The sequence below is a fragment of the Thalassophryne amazonica genome, unplaced genomic scaffold, assembly GCF_902500255.1.
Source record: "Thalassophryne amazonica unplaced genomic scaffold, fThaAma1.1, whole genome shotgun sequence".
Classification (NCBI taxonomy): Eukaryota; Metazoa; Chordata; class Actinopteri; order Batrachoidiformes; family Batrachoididae; genus Thalassophryne; species Thalassophryne amazonica.
In genome coordinates this window covers 39164-54823 of record NW_022986397.1, presented here as the reverse complement: position 1 = coordinate 54823, position 15660 = coordinate 39164, and the positions used below count along the sequence as shown (strand labels likewise).

Below are 15660 nucleotides of genomic sequence, written 5' to 3'. Positions count from 1 at the left end.
ACACACATATACATACATACATACACACACACACACACATACATACATACACACACACACACACATATACATACATACATACACACACACACACACATATACATACACATACACACATATACATACATACATACACACACACACACACATATACATACATACATACACACACACACACACATATACATACATACATACACACACACACACACATATATATATATATATATATATATATTTTTTTTTTAGTTTGCGGTTTTATATAATGAAATAAACAAAACATGGAAACAAACTGTGACAAAAATTTGTACACAAACGCTGGTTTTACAGCTCACTGAATTTCACTTCAGTACGTGCACAGTAACTGCACCACACTTACAAATTTCAGTGATTGCAAACACATTTGAATTGCCTGAATAGAATTCTCGGACACACACTTGATCACTGGGCGTCGCTGAGCGGTCCCAGCGCTGTGGGCTTTGGGGCTTGCGGTGCTTCTTCTGCGCTCTAGACCCGGGCAGATTAGTCCGTTTAATATTAATTTGGTGACAGGTGACTTCCGCCTACATCATGGCTGAGACGGACAGATAATTTCTCAGCTCCAACTGACCCATTAAAATAGCCGATTAAAAATTAAGAACAGATAAATGAGCACAGGACCACAAGACAAGGTAATTTCAGCCATGAGTTTGACTCAAAAAACAACGCGAAAAGACACGAGAGGAGGAAAAAATGAGGACGGTAAAGCTGGCCCCAAGCAGCTAACGTTAGCCGAGGCTACGCCACTGAAAAATACTGGGGAGGCTACTACTGAGCCCGAGATGCTATCGGAGCTTTGCAAGCTCCGACAGGAAAATAAAGACTCTTTTGGTGATTTAAAGACTTCTCTTTCAAGGTTGGAATCCACTATGGATGATTTAAAACAACGAACTGCGGGGCTTGATAAGAGGCTGGGGGACACGGAGGAAAGAGTTAGTGCTGTCGAGGACAGATGTACGCAGTATGAGAAGGCACTGAGCTACCTGCTAAAACGAGAAGCTAACCTCGCTGTTAAATGCGATGACATGGAAAACAGACTCCGTCGTAACAACATAAGGCTCTATGGTATACCAGAAGGGGCTGAGAAAGATGACATGATGAAGTTTGTAACTGATTTTTTGTACAACTCGTTGGAGTTACAAGAAGGTATGGAGATCAAACTGGAAAGTGCACACAGAGCCCCGGGCCCAAAGCCCAAAGATGATGCTGCGGCTTTGCGGTCAATCATAGTTCGTTTTCTGAACTTTAAAGTGAAACAGTCAGTGTTGCAGCAGGCATGGAAGCAACGAAATGCGGAGTTCCAGGGTCACAAGGTCTACTTTGATCAAGATTACTCCGCTGAGGTGCAGAGGAAGAGGAAAAAGGTTCGAGAGGTAATAAAAAAAGCTGAAAGAGAAGAACATCAAAGCCCAGTCACCTTACCCAGCCCAGCTGAGAATCTTTTTGGACAAGGGCATCAAGCAGTTCCTCTCACTACTGGAGGCACAGTCAACTCAGAGAGCTGGGCGTGGAGGCAGTGATGGAGAAGCGGGATGTACTGGAGAGGGAGCTGGTTCGGGACGGGTGGACAACTTGGAGCGGGCGGAGAAAGAACCAACAACTTATCCCAGCAGAAATAAGATCGCTAATCTGCGGAGGCAATGAAGATTCCAGGCTCACAGGTTCTGAGTAAAAAGGGTGACCACAGCAGAAGTAAAATTGGGTATTTGTAGGGACTGATTGTAACAAGTTAATATCTCATTTATTGGGTAATTGCAAGGGACAGATTTGTTTTCGGCTATGATCTTGTGACTATACTATATTTTGTGGACAGGGGTCTTTGCAGGAGTGAGGGGACAGAACTCTGTTTATTTTGATAAACTCACAGCCTCTAATGCGACGTGTTTCCTGGATGATCGTCGCTACAGCACTCAGTGCAACCAGCCCAGAGAGCTATGGCTCTCTGCCCAAGAGTCATCGAGAGTGGGAAGCCCTTTTGGTTAAGGTTTATTTGTTCAGTTCTCATGGGCTACCTACTGGATTTTTGGAAGTCTATATAAGATTTTTTTTGGTGTGATTTCTTGTTTGTTATCAAGGTTCAGCGGCTCTTTGCAAAAGATAATGTTTGCCTTTTTTTTTTTTAATTGTTGGTATAAATATTAGCTATGGACAGTATAAACATTGTTAGTTATAACATAAATGGGGTCAATCATCCTATAAAAAGGAAGAAAATTATGTCACAGTTGAAGAGGTTAAATTGCTCAATTGCTTTACTTCAGGAGACCCACCTCAATGACAAGGAACACAAGAAACTTAAGAGGGACTGGGTCGGTCAAGTATTTAGTTCTGCTTGTGAAAAGGGTAGTAAAAGAGGGGTGGCTATTCTGTGCCATAAAACTCTGGGGCTTATCATTGAAAGAACATATGAAGATAACAATGGTCGTTATATTATGGTTGTGGGGACAATTGGGGAAATTAGGACAACAATTTTAAATTTATATGCGTCGAATGAAGATGACACGGGATTCTTTAAAGAAATTTCAACAATTTTAACTAAGCATGGGGAGATACTTAATAGTAGGGGGGGATTTTACCTGTGTATTGAATCAGAAGTTAGATAAACAACCGTTCGAGCAGGGATATTTTTTGAGGAAAGCAAAAGTTTTGCGCGATATGGTAGAAGAGTTAGGCTTAGTAGATGTATGGCGGTACAAACACCCGAAGGAGAGAGACTACACTTTTTTTTCTAAGGTTCATAATAGCTACTCCAGAATTGATTTGTTTTGTGTATCGAGAAAGGATGCTTATACTGTTGTGAATTGTCACATAGATCCCATAACAATATCAGACCATGCTCCAATAGTGATGTCAATAAGGTTAGAGAACGATAGAAAAATTAAACCTTGGAGAATGAACGTCTCACTCTTGAACGATCCAGATATAGTTCAGAAGATGAATGAATGAATGAATGAATGAAAACTGTTTATTTCGAACATTTGATACAACAACAATTACAAGATAGATCAGTAAAGACAACAACAAAAAAGTTCCTACTGTGTACCCAACATGTCCGAAAAGGGGTAGGGTGAAGCATCAGCTTATTTATCCCTACCCCTTCTTCCCCACAACCAGTAAGAACCTGAACCATCCCTTAGTTATGCTGCTATAGACGTAGACTGCTGGGGGGTTCCCATGATGCACTGTTTCTTTCTCTTTTTGCTCTGTATGCACCACTCTGCATTTAATCATTAGTGATTGATCTCTGCTCCCCTCCACAGCATGTCTTTTTCCTGGTTCTCTCCCTCAGCCCCAACCAGTCCCAGCAGAAGACTGCCCCTCCCTGAGCCTGGTTCTGCTGGAGGTTTCTTCCTGTTAAAAGGGAGTTTTTCCTTCCCACTGTAGCCAAGTGCTTGCTCACAGGGGGTCGTTTTGACCGTTGGGGTTTTACATAATTATTGTATGGCCTTGCCTTACAATATAAAGCGCCTTGGGGCAACTGTTTGTTGTGATTTGGCGCTATATAGAAAAATTGATTGATTGATTGATTGATTGATATATTTACAAGCCGAAGCAAAAAACAAAAACACCCTAACCCTCATTACCCTTCCTCCTCCCTATACCCAGAAAAAAACATATTTTTGTACCGCTGTTTGAACTGGTTCATGCTTGGACATTGCTTGAGCCCCACTCCCAATCTGTTCCACATCCTCACCCCACAAACAGAAATACAGAAACCTTTTAATGTTGTTCGTGCCCACTGATGCTTTAAATTAAATTTCCCCCTCAGACTGTAATCCCCTGATCTGTTAAAAAACATATTTTTAATATTTGCTGGAAGTAAATTGTTTATTGCTTTATACACAATTTGTACTGTTTGAAAATGAACCAAGTCTGTGAATTTTAAGAATTTGGATTGTAAAAATAGTGGATTTGTATGATCTCTATAGCCAGTATTATGAATAATTCTTATACCTCTTTTCTGCATTACTGATAGTGATTGTGTTGTACCTTTATAAGTATTACCCCATACCTCTGCACAGTACTGTAAATATGGTAAAACCAGTGAGCAGTAAAGAATGCGGAGTGAGTTGTGGTCCAGAATATGTTTCGAATATGTTTCGCTTTGTTTAGAACTGAAATGCTTCTTGACAGTTTACTTTGTATATGTTTTATATGAGTCTTCCAGTTTATCTTATCATCTATTATCACCCCCAGAAACTTATTTTCATGTACCCTTTCAATATCTACCCCCTCGACTTGTAACTGAACCTGTATGTCTGTATTACAATAGCCAAATAACGTATTTTGTTTTACTTAAGTTTAATGATAATTTGTTTCTGTCAAACCATATTTTAAATTTTCCCATTTCTATACTGATCCTCCTCAGTAACTCCTGCAAATCCCCCCTTGAACAAAAAATGCTTGTGTCATCTGCAAATAATACTCATTTTAATATTTTGGAAACATTGACAATATCATTTATATAAATTAGAAACAGTTTTGGACCCAATACTGACCCCTGTGGGACGCCACAAGCATTGTCCAAGCATGATGATGTATATTCCCCCAACTTCACAAACTGTTTTCTGTTACTTAAGTAGCTTCTCACCCAGTGCAACACCAACCCCCTAATCCCATACTGTTCAAGTTTATTGATTAATATGTCATGATTAATTGTATCAAAAGCCTTTTTAAGGTCTATAAATATTCCAACTGAATGTAATTTGTGGTCTATGGCGTTTGTAATCTCCTCAACTGATTCTATTAATGCAAGTGATGTTGAACTATGTGCTCTGAATCCATATTGACTATCAGTAAGTAATTTATGTTTATTTATGAATTTGTCTAATCTATTATTGAATAACTTTTCTAATAATTTGGAAAATTGTGGAAGCAAAGAAACAGGTCTATAATTTGTGAAGTGGTGTCTATCCCCAGTCTTATACAGCAGCACAACCTTAGCTATTTTCATTTGATTGGGAAATTTACTGGTTTGAAATGATAAGTTACAGATGTATGTTAATGGTTCTACAATCCATTCAATGACCTGTTTTACCACCACCATATCAATTTCATTTAAATCGGTAGATGTTTTATATTTACAATTATTCACAATGTCTATAATTTCTTTTCCATCCACTGCTGTGAGGAACATTGAACAGGGATTTCTTTCTATGAGATTATTATCCCAATCCTCAGGTTGGGAATCGGGAATTTTTTCTGCCAAGTTTGGTCCAATATTTACAAAAAAATTATTAAAACCGTTGACTACCTCATCCTTATTTTCCTTCTTGACATTATTATCAATGAAATACTGAGGGTAACTCTGTTTTTTATTACCATTTTTGATAATGCTATTTAATATATCCCATATTCCTTTAATACTGTTTTTGTTATTATATAATATGTTACTATAATATTCCTTCCTACATACCCGTATAATATTAGTTAATCTATTTTTGTATTTCTTATATCTATTTTCTGCCTCTTTAGTCTTTAGTTTTATGAATTCTCTATACAGTGTATTTTTCTTATTACATGCATTTCGTAACCCTTTCGTCATCCATGGTCGAGCTTGGATTTTTTGTTTTCTGTAGTCTTGTTTAATTGGACAATTTTTATCATATAATGATGTAAATATTTGTAAAAAAGTTTCATATGCACTATCAACATCACTTTCACTGTATACCTTTTCCCAGTTTTGCTCCTGTAAATCTTTCTTTAGTGTGTTCATGTTTTCCTCTGTCCGCACTCGCCTGTATTTTATTTTCTCCTCTGGCTGATTCCGCCGATGGTTTCTATTATAAACGATGAAAACTGGTAGATGATCACTAATGTCATTGATTAATAATCCACTCACAGTGTTATTCTCAATATCATTGCTGAATATATTATCAATTAAGGTGGCACTATGGGATGTAATTCTGCTTGGCCTGGTGATTTTTGGATATAAACTCATACTGTACATTATACTGATAAATTCATCTGTTATTTTATGCTTATTTGGATTGAGCAGATCAATATTTAAGTCACCACAAATGAACACAGTTTTTTGATTAGTTTTTGAGAACGTTTTTTCCATACAGTCAGTGAATGTTTCAATACTAGATCCTGGTGCTCTATATATACAGCTGACTAATACATTTTTGCTTTTTTCTTCACATATTTCAATAGTTATACATTCTAATAAGTTATCAATCACAGTTGTCATATTGTCTACTATTTTATAATCCATGTTCTTATCCACATACACAGCCACTCCTCCTCTACTCTTATTCTTTCTGTTTACACAGTTAAATTCATATCCATCCAGTTCAAAATCCATTCCTTTATCTTCATTGATCCATGTTTCTGATATAGCAATTATGTTAAATATTTTTTTAATCTGACTTAAATATTCTTTAATGTTGTTAAAGTTTGCATATAGACTTCTGCTGTTGAAATGGATTATTGATAATTTGTTATCCGTTCTAATGATCCGATTAAACTGTTCATCTGTATAATAGCAACAACTGTCATTGATATTTGAGAAGAAATTATTGTCCGGGTCTATATCGTGCTCCAAGTCCAGTACATTGTGGTCTGTGTATTTAAATGTTCTCAGTTCTACTTTTCCATGATCAGCAATCCTTTGAGTTATATCCTTCTTGTCTCCAGATGTAGATGAATAGGTAGTAGATGAATAGGTTCCTCTGGTCTGTGTCATGGTGTTGTGATGTGTTTGTGTCCTCATACCTTATTGGTCATATCTGTCCAGATCCTCGCTTTAAGAAACACTATTGTTCATATTTGTCCAGCTCCTCGATGTTCCTTATTGCCATGACTTTTGCTTGTTCTGGTGATCCGTTCAGTTTGATGAATATTTTACAGTTTGAAGTCCATGTGTGCTGGATTTTTCCCTGTTTCTTTAAGAAGCGTGCTTTCCTGGCGATGTCGGCATTCCGTTTGGTGAGATGTTCATTGATGAATACGTTTGTCCCTTTCAGTTTTCTTCCTTGTTTTAACAGTGCTGTTTTGTGTTTTCTGTTGATGAATCTCATGATGACGGTTCGTTTATCACCGTCATTTCTCCGGGGCAGAGGGTGGCACGCTTCAATGTTATTTAAATCCATTTCTATACCTTTAGATAGGAGGAAATCAGCAACCTGTTTTTCCACAGAGCTGACCTCCTGTTCACTGGGCTCCCCTCCGCTCTCATCTGTTACCGCCCGTGCGTAGGACCGTGGTTTGATATGAAGACCTGTGATGATGACGTCGTTAATTCTGGTGTACTGCTCCAATTCAGCCACTCTATTTTCCAGCTGCACCAGATGCCGGTCTTTCTCGGCATTCTGGAGCCGTAATGCCTTCACCTCCTCCACCAGATCCATGATTGATTTCTGTTGCTGCTTCACAACAGAAATCTCCTCTGATAGAAAGTCCAGAGATTTTTTAATATCGTCACCTTCCTCCGCTGTCAGAACCTTCTTAGGCCCCATGGTCGGCTTATGAGCAGCTTGTCGATCGCTGATGTTAACAGCCTGCGTTGTTTGTCACCGGGATGGATCTGCACTGCGCTGGTGCCGCGCGACCTCGGTGTTTCCGCGCTGATGGATCCGCGGTGGCTGCACAAGGCCTCGGGGAAGCGGCACTCGTGATGCGCGGCTCTAATGACGCAGCGCGCGGCCTCAGTGAATTCACCACGTTGGGCCTCGGACGTTGTTGCTGTCCAGTCGCGGGGCTAAGTTGCCGGTTGAGGTGGTATTCCCACTGTCCGGGTTGGCAAACACCGGCGTGGCAGATGGCAACCACAAACACCACCTCTGAAAACTCAGGTACAAACTTTTTGCAGCTCGCTCTGACGACACGCAGCTCTGACTGACTGTGACTGACGCAGCTCTGACTCATATATATAAAGCAGGAAGATAAAGCAGGAATGGAGGGACTATATGGAACATAATGACAATGGAGAAGTTTCAGTCTCTATTTTATGGGAAGCTGCAAAAGTGGTATTAAGGGGGAAATGGATTGCTCTTTCATCTAAAATAAGGAAAGACAGAGAGAAAGAACCAAAAAGATTAGAAGACTGTATAGTTGATCTAGAGAAAGAGCATAAAAAGACAAATAATGAAAATATCTTGAAATCACTAACCCTAAACAGACAAGCACTGAACAACTTATTGACATATAAGGCGGAGGGGGCCTTGCGGTTTGCTAATCAGAGATACGAGTCTGGAAATAGGGCCAGTAGTCTACTGGCGTTTCAGTTACGCAAAGCGCAGGCAAACCGTACAGTGGCTAGGATAGTGAACCCTTTTCCAGGAAAAGTTGTATCACACCCTAAAGATATAGCCGAGGCATTTTCAGTTTATTATGAGGCACTATATGACTCACCTGAAATAGACAACAAAGCAGAGAAAACTGAAAACCTATTGGGAAAAATTAAGTTATCGAAATTGACAGAGGCTGAAGCCAAAGCCATGAGAGAGCCAATAACAAAAAGGGAAATAGAGGAAACAATAAGAAATTTGAAAAATAATAAGTCACGAGGTGATGCCACCACGTGATAGGTGATGGCTATCCGGGGGAATTTTATAAACACTTTCTAGAAGAAGTCAGACCCCTTTTACAAAGGGTATATAATTACGCCTTAGTTAAAAAAGACTTCTTGGTCTCAGGTGATAATATCAGTAATCCCCAAGGAGGGAAAGGATCCCACACTCTGTTCCTCATACAGGCCAATTAGTTTGTTGTGCTGTGATGTAAAAATTCTAACAACAATACTGGCTAAAAGAATTCAAAAGTGCATTAACAGAATAATTAAGTCAGATCAAACAGGGTTTATACCTGGTCACCTGGGAATAAATAATATAAGAATAACACTAAACATTATGTCCATAGCAAAACAGAAACAGCAACCTTCAATGCTTCTCAGCTTAGATGCTGAGAAGCATTTGATAGGGTGGATTGGCTGTATTTGGAGAATACATTGGGGAAAATGTGATTTCACTCAGATTTTATTGATTGGATTAGAGTGTTGTATACAGAACCCACATCAAAAGTACGAGTAAATGGACATTGTTCTGAACCTTTCAGACTGAAAAAAAGAACTAGACAGGTGTGCCCACTTTCTCCTTTATTATTTACTATAACCATAGAACCACTGGCAGAAATGATTCGAGATAATGACAATATACAGGGAGTATCGGTGGGTGGAGTAGAGTACAAGATTTCACTCTATGCGGATGATGTGATACTGTATATTACCAACCTGCAGACGTCTGTCTCGGCACTTATGGATTGTCTGGGGGACTTTGGAATGATATCAAATCAAATCAATTTTATTTATATAGCGCCAAATCACAACAAACAGTTGCCCTAAGGCGCTTTATATTGTAAGGCTTCTTCTTTGTCTTTCAGCTGTTCCCATGAGGGGTCGCCACAGCAGATCAATCGTTTCCATCTCACCCTGTCCTCTGTATCTTCCTCTGTCACACCAACCACCTGCATGTCCTCTCTCAGCACATCCATGAACCTCCTCTTTGGTCTCCCTCTTCTCCTCCTGCCTGGTGGCTCCATCCTCAGCATCCTTCTCCCTATATACCCTGGTTCCCTCCTCTGCACATGTCCAAACCATCTCAATCTCGCCTCTCTGACTTAGTCTCCAAACCGTCCCACCTGAGCTGTCCCTCTGATAAGTTCATTCCTAATCTTGTCCATTCTTGTCACTCCCAAAGAGAATCTCAACATCTTTAGCTCTGCCACCTCCAGCTCTGCCTCCTGTCTTTTTGTTAGTGCCACTGTCTCTAAACCATACAACATAGCTGGTCTCACTACTGTTTTGTAAACTTTCCCCTTCACCCTTGCTGATATTCTTCGGTCACAAATCACTCCTGCCACCTTTCTCCACCCACTCCACCCTGCCTGCACTCTCTTCTTCACCTCTCTACCACACTCTCCATTACTTTGAACAGTTGACCCCAAATATTTAAACTCATCTACTTTCACCACTTCTACTCCTTGTAACTGCACTATTCCACTGGGCTCCCTCTCATTCACACACATGTACTCAGTCTTGCTTCTACTGACTTTCATTCCCCTTCTCTTCAAAGCATATCTCCACTTCTCCAGACTAGACTCAACTTGCTCTCTACTCTCACTACAGATCACAATGTCATCTGCAAACATCATAGTCCATGGGGACTCCTGTCTGATCTCATCCGTCAACCTATCCATCACCACTGCAAACAAGAAAGGACTCAGAGCTGATCCTTGGTGTAATCCCACCTCCACCTTGAATGAGTCTGTCATTCCGACTGCGCATCTCACCGCTGTCACACTATTCTTGTACATGTCCTGCACTACCATAACATACTTCTCTGCCACTCCAGACTTCCTCATACAATACCACAGCTCTTCTCTTGGCACCCTATCATAAGCTTTTTCTAAGTCCACAAACACACAATGTAACTCTTTCTGTCCTTCTCTGTACTTTTCCAACAGTATTCTCAGAGCAAACATTGCATCTGTCGTGCTCTTTCTCGGCATGAAACCATATTGCTGCTCACAGATCTTCACCTGTTTTCTAAACCTAGCTTCTACTACTCTTTCCCATAACTTCATGCTGTGGCTGATCAGCTTTATGCCTCTGTACTTACTGCAGCTCTGCACATCACCCTTGTTCTTGAAAATAGGAACCAGCACACTTTGTCTCCACTCCTCAGGCATGCTCTCACTTTCCAAGATTTTATTAAACAATCTGGTTAGAAACTCTACTGCCATCTCTCCTAGACATTTCCATGCCTCCACTGGAATGTCATCTGAACCGACTGCCTTTCCACTCTTCATGCTCTTCATAGCAGCCATCACTTCTTCCTTGCTAATCTCTTGTACTTCCTGATTTACTCTCACCACATCATCCAGCCTTTTCTCTCGCTCATTTTCTTTATTCATCAACTCTTCAAAATATTCCCTCCACCTTCTCAGCACACACTCCTCACTTGTCAGCACATTACCATGTGCATCTTTTACCACCCTAACCTGCTGCACATCCTTTCCAGCTCTGTCCCTTTGTCTGGCCAATCGGTACAAGTCCTTTTCTCCTTCCTTACTATTCAACTTCTTGTACAGCTCGCAATATGCCTTTTCCTTTGCTTTTGCCACTTCTCTTTTCGCCTTACGTCGCATCACCTTGTACTCCTGTCTACTTTCTTCATCTCTCCGACTATCCCAAAACTTTTTCGCCAACCTCTTTCTCCTTATGCTTTCCTGGACCTCTTCATTCCACCACCAAGTCTCCTTGTCTTCCTTCCACTGTCCAGATGTCATACCCAGTACTGTCCTAGCTGTCTCCCTCACCACATCTGCAGTACTTTTCCAGTTGTCCAAAATTGCTTCCCCTCCAACCAGTGCTTCTCTCACCTGCTCGCTAAATTTCACACAACAGTCTTCGTCCTTCAGCTTCCACCATCTGATCCTTTGTTGAGCTCTCACTCTCTTCTTCTTCTTTACCTCTAAAGTCATCCTACAAACAACCATCCTGTGCTGTCTAGTAACACTCTCTCCTGCTACCACCTTACAGTCTGTGATTACCTTTTAGCTTGCATCTCCTATAAAGAATGTAGTCCACCTGTGTGCACCTTCCTCCACTCTTATATGTTACCCTGTGCTCCTCCCTTTTCTTAAAGTAGGTATTCACCACAGCCATTTCCATCCTTTTTGCAAAATCAACTACCATCTGTCCTTCCTCATTCCTATCCTTGATACCATATCTACCCATTACTTCCTCATCACCTCTGTTCCCTTCACCAACATACCCATTGAAGTCTGCTCCTATCACCACTCTTTCATGCTTGGGTTCACTCTCCACCACCTCATCTAACACACTCCAGAAATCTTCTTTCTCCTTCATCTCACAACCTACCTGTGGGGCATATGCACTGATGATATTCATCATCACCCCTTCAATTTCCAACTTCACACTCATCACCCTGTCAGACACTCGCTTAACCTCCAACACACTTAACATACTCTTCCTTTAAAATGACCCCAACACCATTTCTCTTCCTGTCCTCACCATGGTACAACAACTTGTACCCACTGCCGATGCTCCTACTCTTACTTCCCTTCCACTTGGTCTCTTGCACACACAATATGTCTACCTTTCTCCTCTCCATCATATCAGCCATCTTTCTCCCTTTACCAGTCATACTACCAACATTCAAAGTCCCCACTCTCATTTCCACCTTTCTAGTTTTCTTCTTCTCCCGCTGTTCGTGGCAATGTTTTCCTCCTCTTCTTCGTCGTCTTCGCCCAGCAGTAGCCCAATTTCCACCGGCACCCTGTTGGGCAATAGCACCGGTGGCGGACATTGTTAACCCGGGCCGCGACCGATCCGGTATGGGAATTCGATTCTGAGTCTGCATAGTTCGGTTGGCTTGTTTTACGCCGGATGCCCTTCCTGACGCAACCCTCCTTATTTATCCGGGCTTGGGACCGGCACTCAGAATATACTGGCTGCACACCCCATGTGGCTGAGTTATATTGTAAGGCAAAGCCATACAATAATTACGGAAAAACCCCAACGGTCAAAACGACCCCCTGTGAGAAAGCACTTGGCGACAGTGGGAAGGAAAAACTCCCTTTTAACAGGAACAAACCTCCAGCAGAACCAGGCTCAGGGAGGGGCAGTCTTCTGCTGGGACTGGTTGGGGCTGAGGGAGAGAAACAGGAAAAAGACATGCTGTGGAGGGGAGCAGAGATCAATCACTAATGATTAAATGCAGAGTGGTGCATACAGAGCAAAAAGAGAAAGAAACACTCAGTGCATCATGGGAACCCCCCAGCAGTCTAAGTCTATAGCAGCATAACTAAGGGATGGTTCAGGGTCACCTGATCCAGCCCTAACTATAAGTTTTAGCAAAAAGGAAAGTTTTAAGCCTAATCTTAAAAGTAGAGAGGGTGTCTGTCTCCCTGATCCGAATTGGGAGCTGGTTCCACAGGAGAGGAGCCTGAAAGCTGAAGGCTCTGCCTCCCATTCTACTCTTATAAACCCTAGGAACTACAAGTAAGCCTGCAGTCTGAGAGCGAAGCGCTCTATTGGGGTGATGTGGTACTATGAGGTCCCTAAGATAAGATGGGACCTGATTATTCAAAACCTTATAAGTAAGAAGAATTTTAAATTCTATTCTAGAATTAACAGGAAGCCAACGAAGAGAGGCCAATATGGGTGAGATATGCTCTCTCCTTCTAGTCCATATCAGTACTCTAGCTGCAGCATTTTGAATTAACTGAAGGCTTTTGAGGGAACTTTTAGGACAACCTGATAATAATGAATTACAATAGTCCAGCCTAGAGGAAATAAATGCATGAATTAGTTTTTCAGCATCACTCTGAGACAAGACCTTTCTAATTTTAGAGATATTGCGCAAATGCAAAAAAGCAGTCCTACATATTTGTTTAATATGCGCATTGAATGACATATCCCGATCAAAAATGACTCCAAGATTTCTCACAGTATTACTAGAGGTCAGGGTAATGCCATCCAGAGTAAGGATCTGGTTAGACACCATGTTTCTAAGATTTGTGGGGCCAAGTACAATAACTTCAGTTTTATCTGAGTTTAAAAGCAGGAAATTAGAGGTCATCCATGTCTTTATGTCTGTAAGACATTCCTGCAGTTTAGCTAATTGGTGTGTGTCCTCTGGCTTCATGGATAGATAAAGCTGGGTATCATCTGCGTAACAATGAAAATTTAAGCAATGCTGTCTTATAATACTGCCTAAGAGAAGCATGTATAAAGTGAATAAAATTGGTCCTAGCACAGAACCTTGTGGAACTCCATAATTAACCTTAGTCTGTGAAGAAGATTATTATGATATCAGGTTATAAGGTCAATGAGACAAAGTCGCAAGCAATGATGTTGGTGGGCAATAGGCTGCTAGATTTGGATAAAGTTGTTTTGTTTAATTGGCCCACCCAAGGATTTAAGTATTTAGGCATAATGGTTACACCAAAAACCTCACAGAAAACTATGGGAAATTGTTTTTGTCAATAAAATCTGACCTGGCCCGCTGGGAAATTCTACCCTTATCCCTACTCGGGAGAATAGAAACAGTTAGGATGAATCTCCTTCCTCGGTTGTTATATTTGTTCCAGGCCCTCCCTATTTGGATTCCATCCTCTACTTTTAAAAGGTTGGACAAAATGATTTCTTTATTCATTTGGCAAAGGAAAAAACCTCGAGTTCGGCTGAAACTATTACGTAGTCCAAAAAAAAAAAAAAAAAAAAAATGGGGGTCTTGGTTTGCCTAATTTGAAATTGTATTATTGGGCTGCACAGATGCGTGGGTTAGTAGAATGGGTACTGCAGGATGAGGAAACAAATTGGATAAAACTAGAAACCCATGCTTCCCAAATTGTTTCATTAGAGACCGTACCTTTTTTAGAACAAAAGAAATGGAGAGATTTGAAAATAAAAAATGAGTGGATTGTGTGTACACAACGAGTATGGACACAGGTGAGGAAGAAAATCAATGCACCTTTAACAACCTCACGGGCACTTAAAATCACTAAGATTGCTGATTTTTTACCTAATAAATTAGACTCTGGATTTAAGGGGTGGGCGGAAAGGGGTTTGATAACTATCCATCAGATGTTTGATGGAGGGATATTAAAATCTTTTAAACAGTTGCAGGACAAATTTGGTTTAGATTCTGATGGTTTTTTTTTTTATATTTACAATTATGAGACTATTTAGTGTCATGTGCAGAGTGGGACGCTTTGAAACAACTGCCTACACCAATTGAACAAATATTAATTTAGGTGGTTGAAGAAAAAAGTAAAGTTAAAATAATATCGAACATGTATAAATATTTACATTCTCACCTGTCTGATAACTCACTGGAAGTGAAGGGGAAGTGGGAGTTCTACATTTCAGATGCATTGAGAGCCACTCTGTTCTCAGAACTGTGGAATCTTTCAGGCGTCTGTTAATCTGGCTATTCATTTGGCTTCCCCAAATACAGCTGCACTTCAAGGTCGCTGTGATAAGATACCTCCTCAGAAGAACAACACTCTTATGCCTCGCTCCCTTGTCTTCCCCCCTCCCCTCAGCTTCTCCAGCCCTGACGTGAACTGTGGACTGTCCAGGACTTTCTCAGCCTGCGCAGGGCTGTTCCCTTCCCCCCCCCAGACTGTCGAACAAGGCCGTCGACGGCGCCGAAACTGGCTGCCTTCCGGAGTGTTCTGATAAACTGGTCCTTTCAAATCTCGGTTGTCGTCCTGTGTCCTTGTTTTGTCTCTGTGATTATTGTTTTTTTGTGCTGATGGAATTTTTTTTTTCCTCATTGCCGCTGTGTAATGCAGCGGCTATGAGGGGTTTTTTTTCTTCTCCTTTTCCCTCGCGTTTTGCTTCATATATATGTTTTATGTACCGGGCCGGCCTATGTGTTGTGTGTTATGTGTGTTGTTTGTTATGGGTCGGTGCTGGTTTGCTCAGCCCTGCTGTTGACCAAGGCAGGGATGTACATCTGGAGCTGGTCCCCGGGTGCCTAATGGCGACCTCTGCTCCTACTGGCAAATAGGATGGGTTAAATGCAGTAGCCACATTTCATTGTGCAGGAAAGTTCTTCTGTTCTGTGCATATGACAATAAAATTTTCTT

General features: G+C 41.0%; 1 long non-coding RNA gene across 1 annotated transcript; it reads right to left on the bottom strand.

The window, feature by feature from the left end:
- Window positions 1-1896: 1896 nt before the first annotated feature.
- LOC117506164 lies at window positions 1897-14201 on the bottom strand. The gene is made up of 3 exons (XR_004559391.1): window positions 14022-14201; window positions 5701-5707; window positions 1897-1907 (listed from the first exon to the last, which is right to left on the bottom strand). It is a non-coding gene; the product is annotated as an uncharacterized LOC117506164 (long non-coding RNA).
- Between the last annotated feature and the right edge of the window lie 1459 nt (window positions 14202-15660).